At 33.0% G+C, this 14139-nt stretch overlaps 1 protein-coding gene across 2 annotated transcripts in view; it reads left to right on the forward strand.

The window, feature by feature from the left end:
• The first annotated feature begins 2151 nt into the window (after window positions 1-2151).
• Window positions 2152-14139, forward strand: part of LOC123673441 (inactive dipeptidyl peptidase 10) — a 536532-nt gene continuing 524544 nt past the window's right edge. For both annotated transcript variants that reach the window (XM_045607927.1, XM_045607937.1), the window contains exon 1: window positions 2152-2434. The gene's annotated coding sequence lies outside the window, so the exon portion shown is untranslated. The remainder of the gene's footprint in view (window positions 2435-14139) is intronic.

The following is a 14139-nucleotide window of genomic DNA, read 5'->3' on the forward strand; positions in this document are numbered from 1 at the left end:
TCAACAAGGGAAGTACAGAACGTGGGGTGCTGGAGTTTTTTGGGGAGACAGTACATGTCTTGGAGAATTCTGAGAGATGCCTTGCGGTTCTCTTAGATTTGGCAAAAGCCTTTGATACGGTTTCTCATGATTAGCTCCTAGATAAACTTTATAATTATGGAATAAGAGGGCCCGCTTGGAATGTGTTGAAAAATTATTTATCCCAGAGAACACAGCAAGTTAAGATTGGTGATTTGGTTAGTGCTCCTCGAAACGTTACTATGGGAGTATCTCGAGGTACAGTGTTGGGGCCGATTCTGTTCCTGATTTTTGTCAATAGTTTGGCTAGAATGAGCGATATAAAGGGTCATTCAATTTTATATGCTGATGATACCGCTATTGTCTTCAAGGGTGAAAATTGACAGAAGGTGTATGAGGATGCAGAGGAAGGTTTGAGACGGATAAATATATGGCTTAATTATGATAAATTAAGTCTAAACGTTGAGAAAACTAAATTTGTCACATTCACTCTCACAGAAAATAATCAACCTAAATGCTCAAAAATTTATATACACAACCCAAAATGTATGGGAGTTAAATGTCGATGTCCAACTATTGAGAAGAAGAAAAGCATAAATATCTTGGTGTCGTCATCGATCAATACCTGAGATGGGGAGAACACATAACTTATGTCGTCATTAGGCTTAGAAAACTGACTCATAAAATTATGACCTGAGAGATGTTCTATTCAGAAAAAGTGTGACCCTGGTTTATAAAAGTATGGTGGAATCAGTTATAAGATACTGTATCACAGTCTGTGTCTGATGCTAAAACGACTTTGTTTGTAGATGACACTTCCATTGCAGTTGGATCCTCTGATATAACCGAGTTGTGCAGTATCTCAGAGAGGGCTAAGTCAGCAGCCTTGGAGTGGTTTACTGCGAATAGACTCAGTATGAATGATGAAAAAACGAAGCGATTGATTTCGAGCATGAGAAATCGAAGCCCAATGTAATCAGGACGGTAATGTGGTCAACTCGGTTAGATTTCTTGGTGTGAATTTGGATTCTGCGCTCACTTGGACGTTTCATGTGGATGAACTGATGGCAAGCCTTAGCAGGAATAATTTTGCTTTGAGGGTGTTATCGCATTCTCTATCTGATGCAGTTTTGAAGACGGTTTATCATGCATTGATTGAGTCCAGGCTGAAATATTGTGTATTGATATGGGTAAATTGTGCCTGACGTGAAGATACCTTTAGATTGCAGAGATGGGCCATCAGGATAGTGGATGGTCTTGGATAGAGAGAATGTTGCAGGAAATCATTTAGGAAACTGAGTGCACTAACCTTTCCTTCTATTTCCATTCTTGAAAATTTATTATATGTTCATAACAATATTGAAAGATATCGCTTACAATCTGATATTCACGAATACAACACACGAAGTAATTCGTGTAGAAGAAAAGACTACTTCAGACTGTGGAGGTCACAGCAGAGTCAAGACTACTGCACAGTTTCTCTTTATAATAGATTACCCGGTTGAATGAGAAGATTTTCAGGGGTTGAGTTTAAAGCAAGTTTGAAAATAATTTTGTTGAATAATGCTTTTTATTCATTGGATGAATTACATAATTATTGCAGAATTGAACCATTTTATATTTGAATTGTTCTTGCTATGTGTGTGACATATTTGTCATTTTATTATATTGACATATTTATTATTTTATTTATTCATATATTTATCATTTTATTTATACATTATGTGTTTGTATGTCGGATAAACTGAATACAGAGACATTGGACAGGACACGTAACAAGCCACATGCGCTTAGGTGACTGTCCCGTTCTCGATTATGATATTTTTATAAATCATATAATTTTTGAAAATTGTGAGTGAATAATGAACCAATAAATTGAACTTGAAATTGAAAATTGAATGGGGAAGATAAACCCCTGTGCGATTATTACTTCTACCAGAATGAAGTCCAGGAGATTTCGCCGATTCGGGTTCTGCATAATCACTACGTTCAGAAAAAACTTTCAGTTAACGCATGCAGCAGCTTCTCTGCAATCCCAGGATACCACGCCTACGCCGACAATTATTGGACTTCGTCGCAATGCCGTTTGCGTTTACAGAGAGGGTTCAGAATCAGTCGTTTGGCGTACTCGCGTTGTTGAAGATCTGAGTTTACTTGATCTTAGCTAGAGCGTGTTTCCCAAATGTTATTCGTAGGGAGATAACCGATATAATTACCTGTAGAATTTACAGTTTGAGGTGAAATAAATCTTGGTTCGGTAAATTACCAGGTTCAGAGTTGATGATATTTCCGAAGATGAGAAGAAAACACTGGAAACTAAAAATTTCAAAAAATTTTTGCCTTGACATTTTATCTCTAAATATGAAATTTACATTCCAATACTTCATTCCAATTTCCACTTTGTACCCTAATTGAAGTAAGTAACAAACTACAGATACATCTTATACATAAATGTAGAAATTAAAGTAGATGTAAAAAGGGAAGTGCACTTTAATGAGTAGCAAGCCTGATTACATGTGAGGATTGAACTTAGGTACTCTTTCAATTCCAAAAATTTCCTTGTTTTGTCCCACGGCGAACATTCACTTGTTCTTTACTTGTATCCATTCAATCTGCTCTTCCATATTACGAATTCTATGTAATTCACCACAGTAGATAGGCGATGTATATAAATATGTTTTTGTGGTGGAAAACCTCATTTTTAAAAACAAAACGATTTATTTCGAATACAATGCGAGACAATCTTTTCTTAATGAATACACAATCAATTCTTAATCAATTCTTCATGAATACACAGATTCAGTCCCCTTTATAGATTTTCTTATCTAAATTCCTAGGTGAATAACAATTCAATAACAAGTGAAACAAAGGGCTATTCATAAAGATGAAATGCTGAATCTGCAATTAGATACATTGTGATATGTAGTTCGTATGGGATTGAAGGAAAGGATCTATTCATTTAGTAAGGGTTCATATTATGTAATTCCTCCCCTTCTTGGAAAAAGGTAGCACCTTGCTGAGGTGTAGCTTTCAAAAATACATTTCTTTTGAAATATTTAAAAGCAAAAGCATTAATAATTATTATTATAAATATTATTAAAATAAATGTAGAAGTTATTCCTATGGGTTGAAGATTCCACTGGTCTAAGTCTTCTAAGACGATGTCTGGAATATCTTCATTCTCGATATTTTCTTCTTTGGAATTATTCTTCATAAAATGGGTCTGCTTGGGTAGAATAATGTATTTTTCTTCATTTATGGTGGTTAGAGGGAAAATCTCTTTCTGTAGGTTGCTTATTTCACATTTTGAATGGAGGAGAGCCATCGAAGGAGTAAAATAATATTTAATTTGTTGACGGTATTTCTCTTGAACTTTCACGTTGTCTATCGATAGAATAGTTCCATCTTCTAACAATCTGATATCTGAATGTGAAGTAGTTTTAATTCTAGGACAATTTTCTGTATGATTTTTCAATATGTTCCTGAGACATTCTAGGGGTTTATTTAATGATTCTTGATCACATAAGAAATCTTCTTCCACGGGATGACAATTATTTGTTGAAGTTGACCATTCCAATAATTCTTCTTGAGAGAGCATATAGGGATTGGTATGGGAAATGGTTAAATTATTCTGAGGTAGGAAGTAAAACTTGTATAGATCATAGCCTTTCTGATAAACAGGTATTATTGTGACATTCTTGATTAATTCGACAAATTTAGCATAAGGTAAAATAGATTCGTGTAAATGGTGTAATCTTGCAAAACTTATTGCTGTTTGAATTTCATCAAGGGTATTTTTAATATCTTTAATTTCAAATGTCATGAGATGCATTTGCTCTACCTCACGTAACTCTGGAACAATTTGTAATAATTTCAGATTTCATTCATATTTTTGAATTTAGTGATATACTTACTTTTCAGATCGTTTACAACAGTAGCTATTTGCTTCTGATTTTTCATGAGCGTTTTCTCATTTTTCTGTATGCTATTAAAATAGTTTCGATATAATTCTTCATCATCTGAATCTAACGTTCCGAATAATATTTTTGAAATTTATTTAAATCAATGTGATAAATCAATTGTAGATTTTTATTCGTAACATAGGCTTTTCCTAATAAAACGGGTGATATATTATTTTCTAAGGGAATGATTTCGAGTGCGTTTATTATGATAATTATTTTTGTCCATAGGATTATCATTATTAGAGTAAGTAGTATACCATTTGTTTGGTCCATTTTTGAATCTGCAAATAAAATTTGAAACTTATTTTTTTCGTTGTTTCAATATTTTTTTATGATAAATATGTTTATTTTTATCGTCTTGAATACGATGTGAATCAATTTCTTTCGCATTTATCTTTTTGAATGCAGGATCAAGTTTTCTTGTGATTGGGGCTTTGATATAGGTCGGGTTTTTATTAAGAGGGTGATCTTCTTTCGCACGTCTCTTATTATTCGTTTTTTCTAATCGATTTAACTGTTTATCTCGATGTTTTTCTATTTGTTTTGTGATGTCATTCAAATTTTCAATATAATTTTCTACATAATTTTGAACTTGTTCATTATGCGTACGTTCAATAGGTAATGAGTAATTTAAGTCTGCCTTAATAATTTGCATGGGAGTCAATTCTAAACTTGAGTGATTTGAATTATTATAACTTAATAAAGCTTGAGCTAATTTATTTTGAAAAGTACCGTTTTTACCTTCAATAGTTCGTAATTGTTCTATAAGTGTTGGATGAAATCGTTCCACTAATGCATTCGAATTCGGGTTATAATTTGTAATGTAATGAATTTCGATTTTATGCACTTTACATAGATCTCGTACAACATTATTTTTAAATTCAATTCCGTTGTCACATGTTATTCTATTAGGTATACCATAATGACTGAAATAAATCATTAATTTATCTACAATTTCTAATCCGTTCTTTTGAAGTAAGGGATAACATTGTCCCAATCTAGAAAATGAATCTATTATACTTAAACAATATGTTTGACCAAATCGTATTGTATCACAATAAAGATGAGAAAAGGGTTTAAAACCAACAGGATTAGGTTCATATTGTAATTGAATTGGAGTTCTTTCATATTTGTTTTTCTGGCAATATTCACACGAATTTATATAATTCTGAACATCTTTATTCATATTCGGCCAATAAAATTTCCCTTTCAAACTAATAAGATTTTCTCTTAATCCTCGATGTATCGTTTTGGTTTCATGATACTGAGTGATTCGAAGTTGTCTTTCATCTATGTCTTCAACGTCTTCTAACAGAATTCTTGAAATTTTTAAATCAAAACTCTTATAATCAAATTTCTCTTGCAAAACTCGTATAAGTGGTTTTTCTAATTCTGGTGATTTGAAAAATAATGTATAGGAACTTTTTGGTCTAATATATTCTTTAATAAATTTATATAAATCGCTTTCAATTGAATTTATGGAAACAATAAATCTAAGCTTTTCTCCGAATAGTTTAATTTTTGTAACATTATAATTAGATGTAGTTTTGAATATTATCTGTAAATTAGATGAGTTAATACTTCTTTCTGTAAAAGGTATTTCAAAAATTGGATTTTCAATATTGCTATGAACAGTTATATTGTCATGAATAATAACATTTTGAGTTTCAAAGTTAATTATATTTTCATCTTGTTCACTATTTTCGTCTGCGGAGTTCAAATGATTTAAGCATTCATCTAACTCTTCGTCAGTTATCTGATTTGCAATTGAAATAAGATCATCATCTATTCCATTACACTCAATTAAATTCTCATTGGTATGTGTTGGTAAATGGTAAATAATCATGTTTATGTTGGATTCACCAAAGATATATTTTAACATTTTTAAAATAATTGACCATTCTAGTCGATCTAATCCACATGCAATTCGTGGTAAAGCTAAAAATCTATCGTCATTAATACCGCATATTTTTCTAAGATTTAAAAGTGACTGAAAAACTGTTTCATATTCAGGTTTTTCATAATGACATTTCTTAGTAATTAAATAATAAATATTCCTATTATCTTCTCGGATTGTGGCAACTTCGCCAACTAATTTATTTTGATTCTTCAGTTTTCCTATTCCACCATATTTATTTTTAAATTCTAACGCTATTCCTTTATTCATTTTAAAATCTTGTGATACACAATGTGCTAGGGCGCAATTTTCAGGGGATTCGAATAAGTTACCTTCTTTTTCTCTAATATTCACGTAATTTTTGATATTATCATTTTTGTTAAAAGCTAAAAAGTTTTGGTATGTTAATTCACTAGTTGGATCAATAATAATTCTACTTAATGCATCTGCATTGTTCTGCGAGCCTTTTCTATATTTTATTTCATAATCAAATTCTTCAAGTTTTATTCGCCATCTCATTAGTCTCGAATTAGGTTCTTTTAGAGAAAATAGCCAAATTAATGTTGAAATATTTACCCAGTACATAAGTAATATAAGTTGTCTTGAAGTTTTTCTATGCGCGGCATGCGCAGTCGTATATTTATTCTGTGTAATTGTAAGATAGGCCATGTGCAAGCCATGCTCGCTCCCTTTTCTGGTCGGCCGTTGTTGAAGAGTATTATTGTATATTTGTCAGTGTGTTTACTACACAGTTATTTCCTATATTTTATTAAAGACTTTTAATTATTAAACAGTGCGTTTAATTTATAACAGGTTATGTGCCCACGTGCGTTCTCATCGCGTGCAATCTAGACTTTTTATAATAGTTTATCGGTCGGAAACGTTCCACTACGTAAGTACCTACATTTATATATATATTGTGAAATAGTGTTGTGAAACAGACGAACAATAATTCAAGATGGCAGCAGTTAATTATTTCGCCAGTGTGCCAAAGCTAAACGGACGCGAAAATTACCAGGAATGGGTATTCGCCATTGAAAACGTGCTAGTACTAGAAGGGCTGGATAAGTGCGTTGATGGCAGTGAATTGGACTCCGTTTTATTAGCCAAAGCAAAGGCAAAATTAATATTGACAATGGAACCACCGCTTTACACCCACGTGAGAGATGCAAAAACTCCTAAAGAAGTATGGACGAAACTTAAAAATCTGTACGACGATAGCGGTTTTATCAGAAAGATCGGGCTTTTAAGGACTTTAATATCAGCCAGATTGGAGAACCATGATTCTATGGAGAGTTACATAACTCAAGTCGTCGAAACATCGCAAAAGTTGAAAAGAACGGGCTTCAACATTGATGATGGATGGGTCGGATCATTACTCTTGGCAGGCTTATCCCCGAAATATTCACCGATGATTATGGCTGTTGAACACTCTGGTATTAAAATAACAACAGATGCCATTAAATCGAAACTGCTCGATATGCACGCAGATGGCGGTAGCCAGGGGCATGGAGAAGCGTTTTCTGCTAAAAGTAACGTACGAAAAAAGAAACAGTTCCAGAGGTGGTCCAGAGATGGCGGAAGAAGCAGCGATTCGAACAGTAGGTCGTACGTCAATGAGAATAACCAAAGATTTGAGAATAACGTAAACAAAAAGGATCTTAGTAATATCACATGCTTCAAATGTAAGGAAAAAGGACATTATGTGTCGCAGTGTCTAAACAAAAAGGTAACTTACGCTTTGAGTGCCGTGTTTGCTAATGGTTCTTTTAGCAACACTGACTGGTATATTGATAGCGGTGCCAGTTTTCACCTTACAGCAAGTGATAACCATCTCATTGACAAACGGAAGCCAGAATTAAGAGAAATATTATGTGCGAATGAGGCCAAACTTGCAGTCGAAAGTGCAGGTGATGTCAGAGTGGAAACTATGGTGAGAGGAAAAAGTGTTAATGTACTTTTACAAAACGTACACTTCATTCCAGGACTAACCACGAATCTGGTCTCTGTTAGCCAATCAATTAGAAACGGAGCCAGAGTAAATTTCCATGACACAGGATGTGAAATTTTTAATAAAAATAACGTTCTTGTTGGAGTAGCTGATTTGAAGAACAATGTGTACAAGCTGAGATTGAATAACTAGAATTCAACAGCATTGTTGGCCGCTCCAATGGTTACACCAGATCTATGGCACAGGAGACTAGGGCACATCAACTCGGATTTCTTAATAAAAATGCCAGAAGTAGTTGAAGGTATGCCACCGTTCAAACTTGGAGAAAAAATACAGAAATCTAATTGTGAGGTATGTTGCGAGGCAAAACAAAATAGATTACCGTTCCCAGCAAAAGGAAATGGAGCCAGTGACGTATTGGAGATTATTCATAGTGATGTCTGTGGACCTCATGAAAAATTATCTATAGGAGGCTCAAGGTATTTTCTCACATTCATAGATGATTACTCAAGAATGTGTTTCATCTATTTTTTAAAATCGAAGGATGAAGTTTCAGAGAAGTTTCACCAGTTCAGATGCCTAGTAGAAAAACAGAGGAATAAACGAATAAAAATTCTGAGAACAGACAATGGAGGTGAGTACATTGGTAGAGATTTCCAAAATTATCTCAAAAACAATGGTATTGTTCATCAAAGGACAAACAGTTATACTCCAGAGCAGAATGGTATGGCAGAGAGGTTCAATAGGACGATTGTAGAAAGAGCAAGATGTTTTCTCTTCGACCAAAACCTAGGTAAGCAATTTTGGGCTGAAGCGAGTAAAACTGCTTGCCACCTAATCAATCGTTCAGTTACCTCTAGTATTTCAAAAACTCCATATGAAATGTGGCACAACAAAAAGCCAGACATTAGTAGCATACGAGTATTTGGAAGTACCGCAATGTCTCATGTTCCAAAAGAGAATAGGCAGAAATGGGATAAAAAGGCCGTCAAATGCATCCTTGTAGGATTTGATGATCACACCAAAGGATACCGACTTTATAACCCAAACAGCCGAAAAGTTTTCATCAGTCGAGATGTCACAATAATGGAGAACATAAAGAAGAGTGTTGCTCTAAACATCGAAGAACCAGTTCAGATTCAGTGGGGGTCTCCGCATCAAAAATGGAAGATTTCAAAGAAAATGGTCAACCAACAGATGAACTGGACGACAGTGAACCTGAAACTACTTCAGGTATATCAAACGATCAACCTAGAAGATCTCAAAGACAGAGAAAAAAGAAGGTGGATCCAGACTTCGTAACATATGCATGTGGTGGACATAACAGTGCAATAGGTAATCCGAAATCTGTTTCAGAGGCTTTATCCAGTCCTGATAGAATTTTTTGGAAAAGTGCAATCGAAGAGGAACTACAGTCTTTTGAAGAGAATCAGGTATGGGAATTAGTTGAAACGGAGAGAGATGTCACTGTTGTCGATTCAAGATGGGTTTTCAAGAGGAAGTCCAGTGCTGATGGAGAAGTGAAATATCGAGCAAGGTTAGTCGCAAAGGGATTTACACAAAAGTATGGAATTGATTACAATGAGACTTTCTCTCCTGTAGTCAGATATTCCACTCTTAGAATTTTATTTGCATTAACAGTCAAATTAAATTTAGACATAAGGCATTTAGACATAAAAACAGCCTTCCTAAATGGAAATTTGTCAGAAAAAGTTTTTATGAGAATACCTGAAGGTTTTATATGCTCAGAATCTGATAAATGTTTTTGAAGCTTGATAAGGCAATTTATGGTCTTAAGCAGTCAGCTAAGTGTTGGAATGATAGAATTAATTCGGTATTATTAGAATTGGGATATACTAAATCTCAATATGAATCTTGTCTTTTTTCCAAAAAGGTTGAAAATAGCTTTATAGTCATAACTTTATATGTGGATGATTTTTTCATTTTTTCCAATGATGTGATGGAAACTAATAATTTAAAAGACGAATTAAGCAAAATATTTAAAGTAAAAGATTTGGGTGTTGTCAGAGAATGTCTTGGTATGAATGTCAATTATGATAAGGAACAGGGTATTTTAACATTGAATCAGGAATCTTACATTGACCAAATTTTGAGTGAATTTAATATGTCAGAATGTAATATTATAAAAACACCTATGGAATGCAATATTAGTCTAGAAAATGGTGATCAAGATAAACTTTCCATGTACCCTTATCAGAATTTAATAGGGAGTCTTATGTATTTGGCAGTTATAGCTAGGCCAGACATTGCATTTAGTGTAAGCTACTTGAGCCAATTCAATCGGTCATATAGTCAAATACATTGGAAGCATGCTAAACGCATATTAAAATATTTAAAGGGTACTAAACACTATTGCTTGCGATTTTCAAAGGAAAACATGGAACTAGTAGGCTTTGTAGATGCCGATTGGGGCAACAATTCTATTGATAGGAAATCATACACAGGGTATGCTTTCAAATTTTGTGGTTCCGTGGTTTCCTGGCAAAGTTGCAAACAAAAAACAGTTGCGCTTTCTAGTACCGAGGCAGAGTACATGGCTATCTCTGAAGCGGTAAAGGAGGCTATTTATTTAAAAGGTTTATTGTACGAGCTATTGGGAACAGCTCTTTGTGTGAATTTGTTCAGTGATAATCAAGGTGCAATTAAATTATCTGCGAATGATACCTATCATAAAAGGTCGAAGCATATTGACATCAGACATCATTTTGTTCGACAAGTTATTGCAGAAAAGCTTGTATTGAAACATTTACCGAGACATGAAATGCCAGCTGATATTTTAACGAAAAGTTTACCTGCTGTTAAACATAATTATTTTTCAAAAATGTTGGGCATTCATGATATGTAGTAGTTCTTAAGTTTCATCATGTGATTTTGTTTTTATTTGTACTGTGTAAGTGGGGGTGTTGAAATATTTACCCAGTACATAAGTAATATAAGTTGTCTTGTAGTATTTCTATGCGCGGCATGCGCAGTCGTATATTTATTCTGTGTAATTGTAAGATAGGCCATGTGCAAGCCATGCTCGCTCCCTTTTCTGGTCGGCCGTTGTTGAAGAGTATTATTGTATATTTGTCAGTGTGTTTACTACACAGTTATTTCCTTTATTTTATTAAAGACTTTTAATTATTAAACAGTGCGTTTAATTTATAACAATTAAAGGTTCATGATCTGTATAAATTGTAAATTTTCTTCCGTATAGATATGGCCTGAAATGTTTACACGACCATACAATCGATAAACCATACAATCGATAATAATTTTTTTTCGATCACACTGTATCGGGATTCGGCTTCATTTAAAGTTCTACTCGCGAAAGCAATCGGAAGATCATTGGGCGGTTGACCTTGAGACAATACTGAACCTACTGCATATCCGGATGCATCTGTAGTTAAAACAAAGGGTTCATTGAAATCAGGATATCGCAATATAGAATGGTTTAATAAATTTCGTTTACATACTTCAAAGGCTTCAACATATTTTGGATCATCTATATTGATTTTGGAATTTTTCTTCAAGCAATTTGTAAGGGGTTTGGTAATTTTTGCAAAGTTAGATATAAATTTCCTATAATATCCGACTAAACCAAGGAATGATTTGATTTCTTTTTGAGTATTTGGAATTGGGAATTTACTCACAGCAGTTAATTTATTAGGGTTAGGTTTCATTCCTTCTGGGGTTATAATATGACCTAGAAATTCTATTTCTGTTTTGAAAAAATGACATTTGTCCAATTGTATTGTTAGATTATTTTCTTTGAACGCTTCAAGAAGCTAAGTGTTGTTCTATTGAATCTGAGAAACTAACAACATCATCCATATAAACATAATTTTTTCCAATATAATTTCTCAATATTATATTCATTAATCTTTGAGAAGAAGCAGGGGCATTTTTCAATCCGAATGGCATTCGTAAAAATTCATAATGACCATTTTCAATTGTAAAGGCGGTCTTTTCTATTGAGTCACTTTCTAATTCAATTTGATGAAAACCTGACGCTAAATCGAGCGTTGTAAAATATTTCTTTTTTCCTAACTTATCTAAAATTGCATCGATTTGCGGTAAAGGGTATTTATCATCAAAAGTCTTTTCATTTAATTTTTTATAATCAATTGCTATGCGCCATTTTTGTTTTTGTGATAAATCTTTTTTCTTTGGAACTACAACAACAGGAAAGGACCATGGTGAAATACTTGGTCTAATGATTTTCTTTTCTAACATATCATCGATTTGTTTCTAAATTTCCTCTCTATGTACTTCTGGTTATCGATAAATCTTACAATGAACGGAAACTTCATCTATCGTTCGAATTCTATGTTTAATTTTATTAGAAAAATTCAAGGGTTGACCCGGTAATTGAATTGCATCTTTGTTAGTTTGTAAAATTTTCATTAATTGATTACTTATTTTGGATTCCAGATGGCTAAGGTCCACTGGTATTTTGATAGGATTTTGACAAACTTGTTGATATTTGAAAGGAACTTGACAAAATTCATTTTTTAAAATTTGATTTTTGAAATCTAACATTAATCCATACTTATTTAAGAAATCTGCTCCTATAAGTCCGTCATAATTCTTATGAAATTTATAAAGAATGAAAGGATGAAAGTCGTTTATTCTAAATTCAGAAAACAATGGTAACGATACTTTTTCATTCGACGTTTCTTGTCTCATGCAAGCAGTTAATGTAGTCGATTCATTGAAAATATTCTCAGGGAAATAATTATATGCAAATTTAGGATCAATCAAACAAACTGAGCAACCACTATCAATTAATAACTTACATCTAGGGTTTTTAAATTCAATAAATGGTAGCTGATTAGTATTATCTAAAGAAGAATTTAAGTCAATTCGTTTTCTAAAGTAGGGTCTTGAAAATTTCGTTCATTTGAGAAATTACATGTGAGGATTAAACTTAGGTACTCTTTCAATTAAAGAAATTTCCTTGTTTTGTCCCACGGCGAACATTCGCTTGTTCTTTACTTGTATCCATTCAATCTGCTCTTCCATATTACAAATTCTATGTAATTCACCACAGTAGATAGGCGATGTATATAAATATGTTTTTGTGGTGGAAAACCTCATTTTTAAAAACAAAACGATTTATTTCGAATACAATGCGAGACTATCTTTTCTTAATGAATACACAATCAATTCTTAATCAATTCTTCATGAGTACACAGATTCAGTCCCCTTTATAGATTTTCTTATCTAAATTCCTAGGTGAATAACAATTCAATAACAAGTGAAACAAAGGGCTATTCATAAAGATGAAATGCTGAATCTGCAATTAGATACATTGTAATATGTAGTTCGTATGGGATTGAAGGAAAGGATCTATTTATTCAGTAAGGGTTCATATTATGTAATTCCTCCCCTTCTTGGAAAAAGGTAGCACCTTGCTGAGGTGTAGCTTTTAAAAATACATTTCTTTTGAAATATCTAAAAGCAAAAGCAATAATAATTATTATTATAAATATTATTAAAATAAATGTAAAAGTTATTCCTATGGGTTGAAGATTCCACTGGTCTAAGTCTTCTAAGACGATGTCTGGAATATCTTCATTCTCGATATTTTCTTCTTTGGAATAATTCTTCATAAAATGGGTCTGCTTGGGTAGAATAATGTATTTTTCTTCATTTATGGTGGTTAGAGGGAAAATCTCTTTCTGTAGGTTGCTTATTTCACATTTTGAATGGAGGAGAGCCATCGAAGGAGTAAAATAATATTTAATTTGTTGAGGGCATTTCTCTTGAACTTTCACGTTGTCTATCGATAGAATACTTCCATCTTCTAACAATCTGATATCTGAATGTGAAGTAGTTTTAATTCTAGGATAATTTTATGTATGATTTTTCAATATGTTCCTGAGACATTCTGGGGGTTTATTTAATGATTCTTGATCACATAAGAAATCTTCTTCCACGGGATGACAATTATTTGTTGAAGTTGACCATTCCAATAATTCTTCTTGAGAGAGCATATAGGGATTGGTATGGGAAATGGTTAAATTATTCTGAGGTAGGAAGTAAAACTTGTATAGATCATAGCCTTTCAGATAAACAGGTATTATTGTGACATTCTTGATTAATTCGACAAATTTAGCATAAGGTAAAATAGATTCGTGTAAAAGGTGTAATCTTGCAAAACTTATTGCTGTTTGAATTTCATCAAGGGTATTTTTAATATCTTTAATTTCAAATGTCATGAGATGCATTTGCTCTACCTCACGTAACTCTGGAACAATTTGTAATAATTTCAGATTTTCATTCATATTTTTGAATTTAGTGAT

The sequence above is a fragment of the Harmonia axyridis genome, chromosome 1 (genome assembly GCF_914767665.1).
Source record: "Harmonia axyridis chromosome 1, icHarAxyr1.1, whole genome shotgun sequence".
NCBI lineage: Eukaryota > Metazoa > Arthropoda > Insecta > Coleoptera > Coccinellidae > Harmonia > Harmonia axyridis.